This window comes from Rhinoderma darwinii, chromosome 1, assembly GCF_050947455.1.
Source record: "Rhinoderma darwinii isolate aRhiDar2 chromosome 1, aRhiDar2.hap1, whole genome shotgun sequence".
In the NCBI taxonomy this organism is placed as follows: domain Eukaryota; kingdom Metazoa; phylum Chordata; class Amphibia; order Anura; family Rhinodermatidae; genus Rhinoderma; species Rhinoderma darwinii.
In genome coordinates, this window is record NC_134687.1 from 205,259,372 (window position 1) to 205,278,395 (window position 19,024).

The 19,024-nt window shown below is 41.4% G+C and overlaps 1 protein-coding gene across 3 annotated transcripts in view; it reads right to left on the minus strand.

Annotated features, from left to right (window-relative positions):
* Positions 1 to 19,024, minus strand: part of ARHGAP24 (Rho GTPase activating protein 24) — a 923,793-nt gene that overhangs the window by 590,250 nt on the left and 314,519 nt on the right. The window contains exon 1 of one of the 3 annotated variants that reach the window (XM_075861033.1): positions 5,178 to 5,488. The exons of the other annotated variants lie outside the window; for them this stretch is intronic. The gene's annotated coding sequence lies outside the window, so the exon portion shown is untranslated. Of the gene's footprint in view, positions 1 to 5,177; positions 5,489 to 19,024 lie in introns of those variants that run through there. 3 annotated transcript variants of the gene reach the window in all.

Sequence of the window (19,024 nt, forward strand, 5' to 3'; positions counted from 1 at the left end):
CGTGCTGTGAAAAAACTGTGCGGTCAAAATTATAACAAAAACCATAAATGAATTCCTTGAGGGGTGTAGTTTCCAAAATGGGGTCACTTCTGGTGGGTTTCCATTGCTTTGATACCTCTGGGGCTCTGCAAATGCGACATGGCACCCGAAAACCAATCCAGCAAAATCTGGACCCCAACAAACACATAGCGCTCCTTTCCTTCTGAGCCCTCCAATGGGCCCAAACGGCAGTTTATCACCACAAATGGGGTATTGCCGCACTAAGGACAAATTGGGCAACAAAATGGGGTATGTTGTTCCCTGTGAAAATAAGAAATTTTGATCAAAAATGACATCTTATTGGAAAAAATATAATTTTTTTCATTTCACAGCCCAATTCAAATAGGTGCTGTGAAAAAACTGTGCGGTCAAAATGATAACAAAAACCATAAATGAATTCCTTGAGGGGTGTAATTTCCAAAATGGGGTCACTTCTGGTGGGTTTCCATTGTTTTGATACCTCAACACCTCTTCAAACCTGGCATGCTGCCTAAAATATATTCTAATAAAAAAGAGGCCTCAAAATGCACTAGGTGCTTCTTTGCTTCTAGGGCTTGTGTTTTAGTCCACGAACGCAGTAGGGCCACATGTGGGACATTTCTAAAAACTGCAGAATCTGGACAATACATATTTAGTAGTATTTCTCTGGTAAAACCTTCTCTGTTACAGACAAAAATTGAATAAATTTGAAATTCGGCAGAAAAAATGAAATTTGCAAATTTAATTTCCACTTTGCTTTAATTCCTGTGAAATGCCTGAAGGGTTAAAAAACTTTCTATATGCTGTTTTGAATACTTTGAGGGGTCTAGTTTTTAAAATGGGGTGTTTTATGGGGGTTTCTAATACATAGGCCCCTCAAATCCACTTCAGAACTGAACTGGTACCTTCAAAAAAAGGCTTTTGAAATTTTCTTAAGAATATGAGAAATTGCTGTTTATGTTCTAAGCCTTGTAACGTCCAAGAAAAATAAAATAATGTTCAAAAAACGATGCCAATCTAAAGTAGACATATGGGAAATGTGAACTAGTAACTATTTTGGGTGGTATAACCGTCTGTTTTTGAAGCAGATGCATTTAAATTCTGAAAAATGCTATTTTTTGTAAATTTTCTCAAAATTTTGCAATTTTTCACAAATAAAGACTGAATAGATCGACCAAATTTTACCACGAACATGAAGCCCAAAGTGTCACGAGAAAACAATCTCAGAATCACTTGGATAGGTTTAAGCATTCCGACGTTATTACCACATAAAGTGAAATATGTCAGATTTGAAAAATGGGCTCTGAGCCTTAAGGCCCAAATTAGGCTGTGTCCTTAAGGGGTTAATATACCTCCGTATACCCCTAACAAAAAAACAAAAATGTGGTATGCTCTATTAGACTCTTTATGTACGTATGGCGTTATTCTTCTCTATTACCATTACTGCAAGTTCCAGGGTCTATGCCAGTGTGCATAAGCCCCCAGAGTTGAATATACAGAATACACAAATATAGTGAATGACACATTAAAGGGGTTTTCCCAGACTTTCAAAGGGGGGTAAGAAGTCCATTATAGTTGTGAACATTTAAGTTCATATAAAAGGTACTTAATTTACATTTTAACGTTGTAACTTGACTCTAGTGCTTTCATTTTACAACTTGTAATATAGTCTGCATTAAGATTTGGTAACTAGGAGTTGACCTTGGCAGCACTGGCTGCAGGGGGTTGTTAAATGCTATACTGTATGTATGTCCATGGCTTGATGTTTGGTCAAGATACATTAAAATATTTTAGGTACATGGATCACTATGTATGTATCACATCCCTATAGCTGACTGTATCGATATGTAGCGATATGTATGGTATACAGTGAAGGAAATAAGTATTTGATCCCTTGCAGATTTTGTAAGTTTGCCCAAAGACATGAACAGTCTAGAATTTTTAGGCTAGGTTAATTTTACCAGTGAGAGATAGATTATATAAAAAAAAAAAAAGAAAATCACATTGTCAAAATGATATATATTTATTTGCATTGTGCACAGAGAAATAAGTATTTGATCCCTTTGGCAAACAAGACTTAATACTTGGTGGCAAAACCCTTGTTGGCAAGCACAGCAGTCAGACGTTTTTTGTAGTTAATGATGAGGTTTGCACACATGTTAGATGGAATTTTGGCCCACTCCTCTTTGCAGATCATCTGTAAATCATTAAGATTTCGAGGCTGTCGCTTGGCAACTCGAATCTTCAGCTCCCTCCATAAGTTTTCGATGGGATTAAGGTCTGGAGACTGGCTAGGCCACTCCATGACCTTAATGTGCTTCTTTTTGAGCCACTCCTTTGTTGCCTTGGCTGTATGTTTCGGGTCATTGTCGTGCTGGAAGACCCAGCCACGAGCCATTTTTAATGTCCTGGTGGAGGTAAGGAGGTTGTCACTCAGGATTTGACGGTACATGGCTCCATCCATTCTCCCATTGATGCGGTGAAGTAGTCCTGTGCCCTTAGCAGAGAAACACCCCCAAAACATAATGTTTCCACCTCCATGCTTGACAGTGGGGACGGTGTTCTTTGGGTCATAGGCAGCATTTCTCTTCCTCCAAACACGGCGAGTTTAGTTAATGCCAAAGAGCTCAATTTTAGTCTCATCTGACCACAGCACCTTCTCCCAATCACTCTCAGAATCATCCAGATGTTCATTTGCAAACTTCAGACGGGCCTGTACATGTGCCTTCTTGAGCAGGGGGACCTTGTGGGCACTGCAGGATTTTAATCCATTACGGCGTAATGTGTTACCAATGGTTTTCTTGGTGACTGTGGTCCCATCTGCCTTGAGATCACTAACAAGTTCCCCCCGTGTAGTTTTCGGCTGAGCTCTCACCTTCCTCAGGATCAAGGATACCCCACGAGGTGAGATTTTGCATGGAGCCCCAGATCGATGTCGATTCACAGTCATTTTGTATGTCTTCCATTTTCTTACTATTGCACCAACAGTTGTCTCCTTCTCACCCAGCGTCTTACTTATGGTTTTGTAGCCCATTCCAGCCTTGTGCAGGTCTATGATCTTGTCCCTGACATCCTAGGAAGCTCTTTGGTCTTGCCCATGTTGTAGAGGTTAGAGTCAGACTGATTAATTGAGTCTGTGGACAGGAGTCTTTTATACAGGTGACCATTTAAGACAGTTGTCTTTAATGCAGGCACCGAGTTGATTTGGAGCGTGTAACTGGTCTGGAGGAGGCTGAACTCTTAATGGTTGGTAGGGGATCAAATACTTATTTCTCTGAGCACAATGCAAATAAATATATATAATTTTCACAATGTGATTTTCTTTATTTTTTTTTATATAATCTATCTCTCACTGGTAAAATTAACCTAGCCTAAAAATTCTAGACTGTTCATGACTTTGACAGTGGGCAAACTTACAAAATCAGCAAGGGATCAAATACTTATTTCCTCCACTGTATGTAAAAAAAAAAAAACACTGTCTCCCCCATGACCCACTCACCCCTCTGCTGCCATGGTCCCTAGGTTAGTGTGAGGGCACCAAACTTCCCACTGGTTAGGACTGTCATCTAATAACTTTTCACAATATTAACAGCTTCTTGAAAACCACAAACACCACTATTTTAAGAGTCGGGGAAATGAAATGATGGTGCAAGTAAGAGAATTTGTCTGGTGGCTTAGACAACCCCATTTCTCATTACAGGGGATGATGGCAGAGACCGGCCGACCACCTGATTCATTGTTTGTCAAAGCTTTACATGGGTGCCTAGTAGTTCTTAGTCCTCGACTATGAGGAGCATCACTGGATGCAGCATTGATTTTTTTTTTCTTTTATAGATGGGGGTCCTGAGACACCCATGACCTAATGGTGACTATGAAAATGGGAAGCTTTTGAAATTCTTATAAAACAAGTCGACCATGGCCAAAAAGTGGAGGTCTTATTGAACTCATGATCCCAGCAGAATCATAAGTAGCTTGCTAAAGTTAGCCATACATTGAGCACCAATTTCTCTGGGATCTTCCAACAACAAACAGGATCTGCATATGAAATGCAGAATAAAACTCCCCCTGTAAAAAAAACAACCCATAAATAACCAATGTACTTTGTAAAAGTACAAGGTCTCTGCCACCCCATGCCTGTCTTCAGCAATCTTGAGCACTAGGATCTGCTGAAGTCTTCTGTTAGGTGGCAGCAGAGTTAATAGGGATGTCTCAGACTACAACTGGCCAATATGGACAATGAGGGAAGCAGGAGTCTGATGTCATTGTGTCATAGGTCACCATGACTGGTCACGTAATTGCACTTGCATTACTACAAGCATAAAATGTCAAGGCTGAACTTTTCATACCCTGCTATTTTATTATGACCACCACCTGGGGATTCGCTTAGAAGCCAATGGCTCCCACAGACATTAGATTGTAAGTACATACCATTAGAATTAGCAGAATCTGTTACCAAATATCTGATCTCTATGGCCATCAATAACAACATTCACTATCAAGTGCAGCTATAATTGTTTATATAGTACTTTCAGGAAAGTCAGGGTACATCATCAACGTTTCCAAATGCTATAAAAGAATGCCCACCACAAACTAACCATTCTAAATGCCACCTCACGACATGTTGTCACAAATACTGTCAATTCCTATAACAAAAACATTGGAGGAACATTAACAATAAAGCATTAACATATTAAAAATAAACACAGAAACACATGATATACTGAAACAATTTCTGAAACATAAGAACATCATGTAGGTTGCTGTCTTCTCAAGTTCTTTATAGATACAAACACTCATATGGTAGCAGCTGCAAACTTAGCTTAGGGTATCCTTTACATCACAAGCATGCAGCCTGTTTCTTTTATAAAAAAAAAAAAAAAGTCCTGATCCTAATCCTATAGGGTAGGCAAAAACCTTTACAAAGCATAGTCCTTGTGAAGGCAGAACTGACGCAGTGGGCATGATGTGTACCCAATGACAGTTGAAATCCTACCAGACCTTTGTAGACCTTTCACTAACCCTGTGGGAGAACACAGTCCCCAGTCACCCAGACACATTCCACAAGACAGCTGCTCCTTCCTAGGACAGCAGAATAACTTTCAGTGTCAATAATTAAGGGAGCAATTTCTATGTAGAGAGACAGGAGAATAAACACTTACCCTTTCCAATAAGAGATCAGATTCAAGAGCTGCAGATGATAAGTAAATCCAATATAGTGTTATAGCAATCCGCAAGGCAAGGCAAGATCAGATAAATATGTCTTGTCAGTGAGATGAAGTTCTTCACATACAGCTCTGGTAAATGCAGTCTGGCCATGCAGAGAGATCCCTGTGAGCTCCTGGATAATGATACAGTCTAGTCCCACTACAGTCTAGTGCCAGGCACCTAGGCTCTATGAAGTGTAGCAGGGCACTGTCCCTGAAGTTGCAAGGACTGATAGTGTGTGAATCTGTCACCACACTGCACAGTGCAAGAGGCTGGGAGAAAAAAGCAGGACAGCCCTCTCTGGTTTCAGATTTCACAGGCAACTGGCAGCCAGTGCAATACTACTGTGGAGATGATACAGAACTCATTACTGTCACCAGCTGCAATAAGGGACAGTATAGAAAAAGGAAGAACGCAAACATTTTATATCAGTTACATCTGCATATGGTTTGTGTCTATTTTCTTATATGTTATAGGGCTGCCACCTGTTCCACCATAAAATACGGGCCAAGGTAATAAGAGGGCGTGGTTTTGGGGGCGTGGTCTCAAGACCATTTACAGTTACTTGACATTTGATATCAGCAGTGGCAGATTAAGTAGACCGTATATGAACACCACCTTTCTGTACTAGGGGGTGTAATTCTGGTTACACAGTATGTCCTTGTTCTGCTTGTATGAATAAATTGACAACTGGCTGTTATCATTCCCCTTGTCAAAGGGCTGGGTCTCTACTCACTGACAGTCTCCAATCATCACTGACAGTATCACGCTGTGTAAGGACACATCATCCTGACAAGGGAATGGTAACATTTAGTTGTCACTTCGATCTGGGCTACACAGAGACATTTTGTGGATTTCCTATAACAGACATGTCAGGAGGGTTGACAGCACTTCTATAAATCCAGTGACTCACAGGTGATGTATTTTCTGATGCGAGACATTCTCTTTTGTTTTCTTCTCCATTTTCGGACCATAATGACTACTGCAGAATTGACTGCTGAGACATCTTTAGCCCTTCGCTTCTGTGGAAGTACTCATCCCCTTGATGTTTTGCCTGTTTTGTTGCACTACAACCTGGAATTAAAGTGGATTTCAAATTCGATTTTAAGTAATGGACCTGACAAGACAGTCTAATTTGTTACAGTGGAATGAAAAACAAAATACCATGTTTAAAAAATAAAATAAATAACTATAAATATAAAAAGTTGTGAGTGCATATGTATTCACCCACTTTGCTATGAAACCCCTAAATAAGGTCTGGTTCAATCAATTAACTTTAGAAGTCAAATAATTAGTTGAATAAGGTCCCCTGTATGCAATCGAAGTGTCACGTGTTGTCACATGATGTCAGTATAAATACACCTGTTCTGAATGGCCCCTGAGTCTGCAACACCACTGCAAGCAACATGAAGACCAAGGAGCTCTCCAAACAGGTCAGAGACAAAGTTGTGGAAAAGTATAAATCAGATTATCACAGGGCCCATTGGAAATTAAACTGTCACAAGGTCTGCAGAGGATGGTGTGAACCCACAGTGTCACCGAGGGATCTGGACTTTGCAGCTGGGAAACCCCAGGTTGCTACCCCCAGAGTCATCTCCCTTGCCAACAGAAACAGGCGTAGTACAAAATCAGCAGACTGAATGCAATGTCAGGTATAGCAAAAGTTAGGGCAGTCGACAGATGGCACTCACAGTTGGTTGAGTTAAAGGTTAGGGCAGTCGGCAGAGGATCGTTAATGGTCACAAGCAAGCGCTCAGGGCAGGCAGCAGGCAAGGATAATCAAAGGCACATGCAGAGGGCAATCACAGGAAATCCAAACTGAAAATACTGCAGGGTCTCTAGCAAGCTAGGAAGGAACAAAATTACTCAGGCAAGGATAGGAAGGGGAGGTTCTCTTTTATATCCTGGAAGCTGGGTGGAAATTTGGCGTGCATTGGCCTTATAAGAGTAGAAGGGTCCAGCGCGTACACACACTAGGAAATGCAGGAGGAGCGCTGTGATGATGGAGAGTGCTTCAGTGTGGAGAGATGGAGGGATGTGGCAGCCAGGAGACACAGAACACCGTAAAGAGGTAAGTATGCCGCAGCAGAGGTAGCGGCGGCCCTTACAGTACCCCTTTTCTAATACCTCCTTTTTTAGGCTTGTGAGTGAATAAACTAAATTTGAATGGAGCATGAACATTCTCCTTAGGTTCCCACGATCTCTTCTTAGAATCACAGTTCTTCCAATCGACAAGGAACCAGAGCTTCCCTCTGAACTTTTGTCATCAAGAATTTTGTTAACCTCAATCTCAGTATCAGGAGTAAGGGAAGCAGAAGAACAAGGAAAACCCAGGAGGAGAGGACCTAGTGTTCCCTGTAGAACAGTGCTTCTACTTGCATGGAGATGGGCTTGGTAATCTGGTGGAGGGTTTCTGGCAAAAATTTTCCATCCCCCGACACAACAGATAGGGTGTATCTAGAGATTGGCAGAGAAAGTTACCTGCAGAACTAGAATCCAGAAATGCTCCCCAAAACACATGGAAGAAAGTACTCTGGTTAGGTGAAAGTAAAATACAATTTTTGGCCAACATGGGAAATGCTATGTGTGGTGCAAACCCAACACTTCCTATCACCTCAAGTACACCATTCTGACAGTGAAGCATGGTGGCGGCCGCATCATGCTGTGGGGATGCTTTTCATTGGCAAGGACTGGAAAACTGGTCAGGATTGAAGGAAAGATGAATGTCAGTAAATACAGGGCAATTCTTAAGGGGAAACCTTTTTCAGTCTGCCAGAGATTTGAGACTGGGACAGAGGTTCACCTTCCAGCAGGACATTGACCATAATCCTACTGCTAAACTTAAACTGAAGTGCTTTAAGGGGAAACATTTAAATGTCATGGAATGGCCAAGCCAAAGCCCAGACCACAACCCATAGCATGACCTGAAGACTGCAGTACCATGATAGAATGCTGGCCATGATAGAAAGGTTTCAGAGCACACTGTCCACTGCCGAAAGTGCCTACAATGGACACGTGAGCATCAGAAATGGACCATTAAGCAATGGAAGAAAGTAGCTTGGTCTCCTGAATCACATTTTCTTTTACATCATGCGTAAAGCCGGGTACGTGTGCGTTGCTCACCTGGACAAGAGTCAGCTTGATGCTCTGTGAAATGTTTTTCTGGGAAACCTTGGGTCTTGACATTCATGAGGATGATACTTTCACACATACCACCTACTTAACCCCTTCGCGCTCAGCGATGTAATATTCCGTCGCGCTAACCAATACGTTCGCGCTCAGCGACGGAATATTAAATCCCAGGAGTAACGGCCATTTCGGCCGTCCTCCCGACACATGCAGGAGCTGTGACAGCTGCTGTCTCGTACAGCAGCTGCCGCAGCTCCTGCAGCGGGGACCGATCGCTGTGTCCCCGCTGATTAACCCCTTAAAAGCCGTGTTCAATAGCGATCACCGATCACGGCTTTTTAGGGGTTAAGCTACAATCGCCTGCCTGCTACAATCGCTGGCCGCTATCGTGTAACTATGGCAAACGGACACCAAACAATGGCGTCCGGCTATGCCATCGACGGAAGCCTAGTGGGTCCTGACGAAGTCAGGATCCACTATGCTTGCTGTCAGTGAGTAGCTGACAGCTCTAATACACTGCACTACGCATGTAGTGCAGTGTATTAGAATAGCGATCAGGTCCTCCTGCCCTCAAGTCCCCTAGTGGGACAAATTGATAAAGTAAAAAAAAAGTTAAAAAAAGATGTGTAAAAATAAGAAAATACAAGTTTTAAAAGTAATAAAAGTAAAAATCCCCCCTTTTCCCTTATCAGTCCTTTATTATTAATAAAAATATATAAACAAACAAATAAACTATACATAATTGGTATCGGCGCGTCCGTAACGGCCTGAACTACAAAATTATTTCATTATTTATCCCGCACGGTGAACGCCGTAAAATAAAATAATAATAAACCGTACCAGAATCACAATTGTTTGGTCACTTCACCTCCCAAAAAATGGAATAAAAAGAGATCAAAAAGTCGCATGTACCTAAAAATGGTACTGATCAAAACTACACTTCATTACGCAAAAAATAAGTCCTCGCACGGCTTTCTTGATGGAAAAATAAAAAAGTTCTGGCTCTTAGAACATGGTAACACAAAAAGTGAATGATATTTTACAAAAAGTATTTTATTGTGCAAACGCCATAAATAAACTATAAACATCTGGTATCGCCGTAATCGTATCGCCCCGCAGAATAAAGTGAATATGTCATTTATAGCGCACGGTGAACTCTGTAAAAAAAATAGAATAAAGAACAATAGTAGGATTGCGGTTTTTTAGTCACCACGCCAGCTAAAAATAGAATAAAAACTGATTAAAAAGACACATGCACCCCAAGAAAACTGCAATGAATTCCTCAAGGGGTCTAGTTTCCAAAATGGGGTCATTTTTGGGGGTTTTCCACTGTTTTGGCACCACAAGACCTCTTCAAACCGGACATGGTGCGTAATAAAAAAGGAGGGCTCAAAATCCACTAGGTGCTCCTTTGCTTCGGAGGACGGTGCTTCAGTCCATTATTACAATAGGGCCACATGTGGGATATTTCTCAAAACTGCAGAATCTGGGCAATACGTATTGAGTTGCGTTTCTCTGATAAAACCTTTTGTGTTATAAAAAAAATGGTATTAAGAGGATTTTCTGACAAAAAAAAAATGTACATTTCACCTCTACTTTGCTCTAAATTCCAGTGAAACACCTAAAGGGTTCATAAACTTTCTAAATGCTGTTGTGAATACTTTGAGGGGTTTAGTTTCTAAAATGGGGTGTTAGGGGTTTCTAATATATAGGCCCCTCAAAGCAACTTCAGAACTGAACTGGAAACTAAAAAAAATTAAAAATTAGGCAATACTTAGCTTTTTACATTATACTGATAATGAGCCGTGCCCACCCCGAGATGACCCCAGTTTTGACCGTTTGTATAAACGGAGACCCTTATTAGACCGTTTCAGTGCCCGGTTTTCCCAAGCATACACCCCCGAGAAGTGTATTTCTATTGATGAGTCCTTGGTAGATTTTAAAGGGAGGCTTCAATTCCGCCAGTACCTGCCGAGTAAGAGGGCAAGGTATGGCGTGAAGATGTATGAGCTGTGCGAGAGTGGAGAGTGCATCAGGGTATACCTACAGATTTACGATAAATGAAGGGAAGGACACCAGTATTCAGCCCCCAGAATGTCCCCCCTTACTGGGAGTTAATGCAAAAATTGTGTGGGATTTGGTGCACCCACTGCTGGACCAGGGATACCACCTGTACCTGGATAATTTTAATACCAGCTTCCCACTCTTCAACTGCCTCGCTCCCAGAAGTCCTGTGGCATGCGGCAATGCTAGGAGAAATCTGAGAGGCCTCCCTAAGACTCTGCTTGGGCAAACACTCAGAAGGGGTGAGAGCAGGGCACAATCCAGCAGCAACATATTGTGTGTCACGTACAAGGACAAGAGAGATGTCACACCAGTACCCATGTACCTGTACGAGGTACCAGTACAGAGACCCCCAAACCAGACTGCATCCTGGACTACAATAGGTACATGGGAGGGGTGGACTTGTCAGATCAAGTCCTGAAGCCCTACAGCGCCATGCGGTGTGGTATAAAAAGTTGGCCGTACACATCATACAGATGGCTTTGTACAATGAGTACGTGCTACGTCGATGTGCAGGCCAGAGGGGAAATTTCTTGGAATTTCAAGAGGTGATTATCAAGAACCTAATCTTTAGGGACCAAGAAGGGGGGGCACCCAGTACTTCTGGAAGCGAGGCCACACGCATCGTACCAGGGCAACACTTTCCAGGAGAAGTTCCCCAAACTGGCAAGAAGGGAAAAAGTCAAAAGAGGTGCAAGGTCTGCTATAAGAGGGGGATACGGCAGGACCCAATATATCAATGTGACACGTGTCCAGAAAAACCTGCTCTGTATGAAAGAGTGTTTTAAAATTTATCATACATCCCTTGGTTTATAATTTACCCCAATTTTACTTACCCTGATGTACTCCGCACAGCTTATCCCCCCTCGTCTTTCCCCTCTGGACCCTGCTGTGTGTCCAGGCAGCTGATAACAGCCACATGTAGGGTATTGCCGTACCCAGGAGAACCCACATTACAGTTTATGGGGTGTATGTCTCCGGTCAAAATGCTCACTACACCTCTAGATGAATGCCGTAACGGTGTAGTTTTTAAAATTGGGTCACTTCTTGCGGGTTTCAACTGTACTGGTACCTCAGGGGCTTCTGCATACATGACTTTGCACCAGATAATCCCCAGTAGGCCAAATGGTAGTCCTTTCGTTCTGATCCCTCCCATGGGCCCAAATGGCAGTTTATCACCACAATTAGGGTATTGCTGCACTCAGGACAAATTGGGCAACAAAATTGAGTATTTTATTTCTTGTGAAAATAAGAATATTTGAGCTAAAACTACATATTATTGGAAAAAAAATATATTTTTTTAATTCCCAGCCCAATTCAAATAAGTTCTGTGAGGAAACTATGGAGTCTAAATGGTCACATTACTCATAAATGAATTCCTTGAGGGGTGTAGTTTCCAAAATGGGGTCACTTCTGGTGGGTTTCCATTGCTTTGATACCTCTGGTGCTCTGCAAATGCGACATGGCACCCGAAAACCAAACCAGCAAAATCTGCACTCCAAAGAACACACAGCGCTCCTTCGCTTCTGAGGCCTCCCATGGGCCCAAACGGCAGTTTATCGCCACAAATGGGGTATCGCTGCACTCAGGAGAAATTGGGCAACAAAATGGGGTATTTTGTTTCCTGTGAAAATAAGAAATTTTGATAAAAAATGACATCTTATTTGAAAAAAAAATAATTTTTTTCATTTCACAACCCAATTCAAATAGGTGCTGTGAAAAAACTGTGCTGTCAAAATTGTAACAACAACCATATTTGAATTCCTTAAGGGGTGTAGTTTCCAAAATGGGGTGACTTCTGGTGGGTTTCCATTGCTTTGATACCTCTGGGGCTCTGCAAATGCGACATGGCACCCGAAAACCAATCCAGCAAAATCTGGACTCCAACAAACACATAGCGCTCCTTCCCTCCCATGGGCCCAAACGGCAGTTTATCACCACAAATGGGGTATTGCCGCACTAAGGACAAATTGGGCAACAAAATGGGGTATGTTGTTCCCTGTGAAAATAAGAAATTTTGATCACAAATGACATCTTATTGGAAAAAATTTCATTTTTTTAATTTCACAGCCCAATTCAAATAGGTGCTGTGAAAAAACTGTGTGGTGAAAATGGTAACAACAACTATAAATGAATTCCTTGAGGGGTGCAGTTTCCAAAATGGGGTCCCTATTGGGGAATTCCTACTGTTTTGGCACCTCAACACCTCTTCAAACCTGGCATGCTGCCTAAAATATATTCTAATAAAAAAAGAGGCCTCAAAATGCACTAGGTGCTTCTTTGCTTCTAGGGCTTGTCTTTTAGTCCACGAGCACACTAGAGCCACATGTGGGACATTTCTAAAAACTGCAGTATCTGGACAATACATATTTAGTAGTATTTCTCTGGTCATACCTTCTGTGTTATAGAAAAAAAATTGAATACAATTTAAATTCAGCAAGAAAAATTAAATTTGCAAATTTTACCTCCACCTTTCCTGTGAAATACCTGAAGGGTTAAAAAAACTTTCTAAATGCTGTTTTGAATACTTCAGAACTGAAGAGGTACCTTAAAAAAAAGTATTTTGACATTTTCTTAAAAATATGAGAAATTGCTGTTTATGTTCTAAGCCTTGTAACGTCCAAGAAAAATAAAAGAATGTTCAAAAAACGATGCCAATCTAAAGTAGACATATGGGAAATGTGAAGTAGTAACTATTTTGGGTGGTATAACCATCTGTTTTACAAGCAGATGCATTTAAATTCTGAAAAATGCTATTTCTTCCAAATTTTCTCTACATTTTGCAATTTTTCACCAATAAACAGTGAATATATCGACCAAATATTACCAAACATAAAGCCCAATGTGTCACGAGAAAGCAATCTCAGAATCGCTTGGGTAGGTTTAAGCATTCCGATGTTATTACCACATAAAGTGAAATATGTCAGATTTGAAAAATGGGCTCTGAGCCTTAAGGCCAAAACTAGGCTGCGTCCTTAAGGGGTTAAACATTATTGCCGACCAACTACACCACTTTATGACAATGGTATTTCCTAATGGCAGCGGCCTCTTTTAGCAGGATAATTTGCCCTGATGCACTGCAAAACTTGTTCAGGAATGGTCAGAACATGACAAAGAGTTCAAGGTGTTGACTTGGCCTCCAAATTCCTCAGATCTCTTTCCAATCGAGCATCTGTGGGATGTGCTGGAAAAACAAGTCCTTCATCTATGGAGACCCCACCACATAACTTACAGGACTTAAAGTATCTGCTGCTAACGTCTTGATGCTAGATACCACAATACACCTTCAGAGGTCTTGTGGAGTCCATGTCTAGACAGGTCAGAGCTGTTTTGGCGCCACGACGAGGAATTACTCAATATTAGGCAGATGGTTTTAATGTTATGGCTTAATGGCGTATACACAGTATTGCTGGCACATAACGTCTTTCGAAATTTAGATAGAGTAAATGCATCAATGGTGTGGTTTATGCAGTCTAGGCAATACTCTGAGCCAAACAGTTTGGATTTTAGGCAAAAAAAAATTATGACAAGAGAGAGAGTTGTCCAGTAGGTCCACAGACCCTTCGTGACAGTACGCTCAGGCCATGGAACCCGCTGGTTGATTCAAGACTATGACAACGTCTCAAGAGATGCGTGAGGATGTGCTAGACCTCCGGTCTCGACAGGACCAACTACTCCAGGCGTTGAAAATTCTTGCACGTTGGCAGGAGACACAAGCTGCTGTTCCTCCTACTACACTTCCTGGCAATGTTGATCCTCAGACTACACCTCTTGGAAGCGTTGACCTGCGTGTTTCTTTGCCACTAACTGACCGCTATGATGAAGAAGCAAGTACCTGTTGAGGATTTCTGAATCACTGCCAGATCCACGTCAGCCTGTATGCTAGGACATTTTCATCTGATGGCGCCAGGGTCGCTTTTATCATCTCTCTCCTCACTGGCAAGGCTCTTGCATGGGTGAACCCTATCTGGGAGAGACAAGGACCAGAGACCCGTGACTTCCCAGCCTTCCTCCGGACTTTTCGCATGGTGTTTGAGGAGCCTGGACGGGTCTCATCTGCAGCGGCCTCTTTGATTACCTTCGTAATATGGTACCATACAGAGGCACCATAAGGCAGCATACAGAGTGCCTACGGCTCTGTAGCATGGAGCCATTGGGCCTTTGGGCCTTATACTACTTAATCTGTATTCAGCAATTCAACAAATATGACTTTTAAAATGATTCTAACTGTTTTGTATATTAATAAAAAAGAACCGTAATAAAGATCTTGTCCTGAATTATTATGGATTCATTATGAATTTAAACAGGGAATACATAATTTCATTTGCAAGAAAAATCCTGACCTGCTAATTTCCATATTTGGAAATAATAATAACTTTTTTAGTATTCAAACATAATTTACTGCATGATTATAAGCAACTAAAGACCAAAATCTGCCTAAATATTATACTCCCAGTCAAGTCCTGCATATTTCTGCAGTATGTCAGCTCTTCTGGTGTTGAAGGAAAAGTACAATGATTTATTGACTTAAGGAGAATACAAGTAAAATAATGCTGAACTCAAGTACAAAACCAGAAAGTTGTCCTGCGTGTAATTGGTATTCAATGTCCGCTGCGCACTCTGGTAACAGCAACTGGCATATAAAGGGCTATCAATCTAAATTGATTATAAAGCACTTTATTGTTATTGCAGATGTTCTACGCCCACAGTTCTTCGGTTCTGTCTTGTCGACCGACATCTAGGGATGTGATTTACATTATATCCTTTAAGGCGAAACGTACATAAAAAAACAAAAGTCTAATACATTTTTGGTGTCTCTTAAAACGCATATGAAATACACAAAACATTATGGTGATCAATTAGTTCCTTAGTATTTAAACATGGATGCATAAATTTGGAATACATTTGGAAATGTTGGAATGGGTATTATTGGGACCATGGGTTTAATTTAAATCATTGCTTTAACCCCTTAACGACCAGCGTATATTCTTTTTATGGTGGCCATTCGGGGTAGTTCTTCTGAAGCAGCGCCTTTTTACGTCGGCCCTTCAGAAGAAGATTTCCCGCATCGGGCGGGGTGCTCCTGAAGCCCGGGCTGTTGCCAACAGTCTTGGGCTTCAGGGTATCGATCGGAGACCATTAACAGTGGTCTGCGATCATATTTAACCCCTCAAATGCGGTGGGCAATAGTGACTGCCACATCTGAGTGGTTTTAGAGTGAGGGGGCTCCTTCTCTCACCCCACCGGCACACCCGTGATGCAATCGCGGGGTGCCGATGGTTTTAATGGCAGCCTGGGGCCTAACAAACGGAGGCATGACCTAACAGATGCCAGTTTTACACTGACAGGCAATACACACTGCAATACAGAAGTAAAGTCCCCTAGTGGGACTAAAAAAAAATTTAAAAAGTTTAATAAAGATTGTAATAAATAAATAAAAGTTACACGTATTTGGTATCGCTGCGTCCGTAATGACCCCAACTATAAAACAATTGCATTATTTAGCCCACACGGTGAACGCCATAAAAAAATTTAACTGCTGTTTTCTGTTAATTCTGCCTTAAAATTTTTTTTATAAAATGTGATCAAAACGTCGCATGTACTCCAAAGTGGTACCAATAAAAACTACAAGTCGTCCCGCAAAATAAAGCCCTCATACAGCTATGTCAGCAGAAAAATAAAAAAGTTATGGCTCTTAAAATATGGTGACACAAAAACAAATAATTTAGAAAAATATGTGTTTTTACTGTGTAAAAAGTAGTAAAACATAAAAAAAATTAGATACATTTTCTAACGCCACAATCGTTACGACCAGCTGAATAAAGTTGGAAAAACTTAAAAAATTGCTTGGTCATTAAGGTTTAAAATACCTTAGGTATTAAGGGGTTAACCCCTTAACGCCAATGTGTCACAGTAAACGTGCAGTCTCATCTGGGACATAATGTTAGCGAGTAGGATGAGCTGAACACATTGATATATCGTTTTCTGGGAAAAGGTAAAAATAATCTGTAATTTATTGATCAAATCCCTGTGCACTGTGGAATAAAGAGTCCATTGGGCGGTCTCACTCTGTGATTGACAGCTATTTCTGTATTCACACTCATAAAGGGAAGACTGTCAATCAATGGTTGAGACCGCCCACTGCACTCTTTAGCCTACAGTGAGAAGGGATTTAAAGGAATAATTTATAGGTCATCCTAAAACTTTTCCCAATCTTTTCCCCAAAAACTGTACATCAATCTGCTCAGTTTCTCCTGCTTTATAACACAATGCCTGCTAATTGGACAGCATGCTGGACTTGACAGGGTCCCTTTAAGAACACAGCCAATATTCATTTTCTCATCTTTCCTTCCAAAAGCCATAACTGTTTTTATTTTTCTGGTGTATGAGGTATTGTTTTTTGCGGGACGAGTTGTATCTTTTACTCCTCCTTATATGGCACCATTTAATATACCATATTATGTAATGACAAACTTTAACAAAAAATGTTTGACGGCTGAAATTGAAAAAAACAAAAACAAAAGTACGCCATAGTTTTTTGAGTTTAGTTTTTACAGCATTCACTGTGCAGTAAAAATGAAATTTTTACTTTATTCTGCAGGACAGTGTGATTACAGTGTTATCAAATTTTTATTGTTTTTTTTATGTTTTACTACTTTTTAAAAAAACAAACCTTGTGTGATGCCGTTTTTGGCTCAGTTTTTTTAACCAAACACAGGAGTGGCTACACAAGAAAGGAAATGTATCAGTCTTTTCTTTATACCTTTTCTTCCTTTTGGATCCACTTCTGACTTTAGCTAAAAAAACTGAGCCGAAAACTGCACCAAATACTGCATGTGTGGTGTAGCGCCCATGGCCGCTGACCATCGGGATTACTCACCCCACGACGGCTGCAGCCATGGATCAGTGAGTGCTGGGCCGCATCTCCTCCCCAGGAGACGCCAGTGCTCACTTCCGCTTCGTTCGTCTGTGTCTTAAAGGGTCAGCGCGCGCACATGAATATAATTACCAATTAACCCATCATCACCCGGGACTGTAAGAAGGGCCCTGCCCCTTCACTCATTGCATGAGCGTTGTTGTGTTTACCCGTGTTAGTCTTGGAAATGGTCCCTTAGTGTTATCCTGTTCCCAGTGTTCCCGTACCTGCAACCTGCATCCTGTATCCCAAGCTACCGTTGTTCCTGTGCTTTAGAAGTTTGAGTCGTGTTGTGCCTCTGGTCACGCTTGCTGTGTTACACCACGCCTAGTGTCATCTGCCATGCTTTGCATCATCTGCCGTCTGAAGTACCATCTGTGCCTAGCCACTGCGACTGTCTGTTCTATTCAGGTACCCTTGTGCTGGACTTTGTATTATTGGGTACTCTGTTGTTTGGCCAGCTGTCTCCCTGCTACGTCGGTGTGGCCTAGTCGGTCCACATACCCACACATCGTGACATGTGGTTCTGGCCTAAGGGCTTGTTTTTTTTAGGGCAAGCTGTAGTTTTTATTGTTATCATTTTGGGATACATACAACATTTCTGAACTTTTTATTCCATTTCTTTGGTGAAGTGAGGTTACAAAAAACAGCAATTCTGGCATTATGATTTTATTTTCCTATGCCGTTCACATACCAAATATGTTTATATTTTTTATTGATTACATTTTTATATGTAAGTAAAATGGGAAAACTTTTTTTTAACATTTATTTTTATTTTAGTGCTGATGCTTAGTTGCAGGTTTCCAGCGCCATAAATGTACGACAGATGGCACCAACGGATTAATCACTAAATAATGAAAAGTGGAACAACTTTCTAATACACCTTTCAATTTCTCACCATTTGCTGTCAGTGAGCGAGAACACTCTTGTTTACATTCACAGGCTGCAAATTGCAACAAACCTAGTCCCAGGGGCGAACGCTGTGGAGGGCAAAAATTGTTTATGGGCCCCTTACTCTCCAATATCTCATCAAAGATCACCCCCTTATATCTCTCTTACGATCCATCAGTAAATGATAGCCATAAAATGCATTAGCTTGTGCATTTACATCTTATAAACAGAAGAAAGCTGCTTTAGGATGACAGTGGGCCCCCTTACCCACTGGGCCCCTGTGAGGCTGCAGGGGTTGCGCTAATGGTATGTCCACCTCTGCCAAGTGCTGTTCTCAGCTATGAAGTGCATACAATTGTATCTAGTCTAGGCAATGTGAGCTTAATCTCTCTGGTAGTTTGCTATAATGTATCAGTTTGAAGTCTAGGCTGTTTCACATTGCCTGAACTGGATACAATTGTATTCACTTTTCAGCTGAAAGCGAAAATACAGCCTCTGAATGTAAAAGCTCATGTACACGGGCACAGAGCCTGTATAGCATTGCATGGACATGACTGCGAAGTACGGAGCTGCATTCCATGCACTAGTGTACAGACTCCGTCAGACTTACTTGTCAAAGCATTGCTACTTTGTGAAGAATACGCAGCACATTCAGAGTCTAAGGGCACGGCCAGACGTGCGGACAGTCCGCAGTGGAATTCTCCAGCGGCCGTTTTTTACAGTTGTTTCAATACATTTTTAGGCAAGTTAGTTCAGACGTTGCGGAAAACTCTGCTGCAGACCATAGGCTGCGGTGCAGAA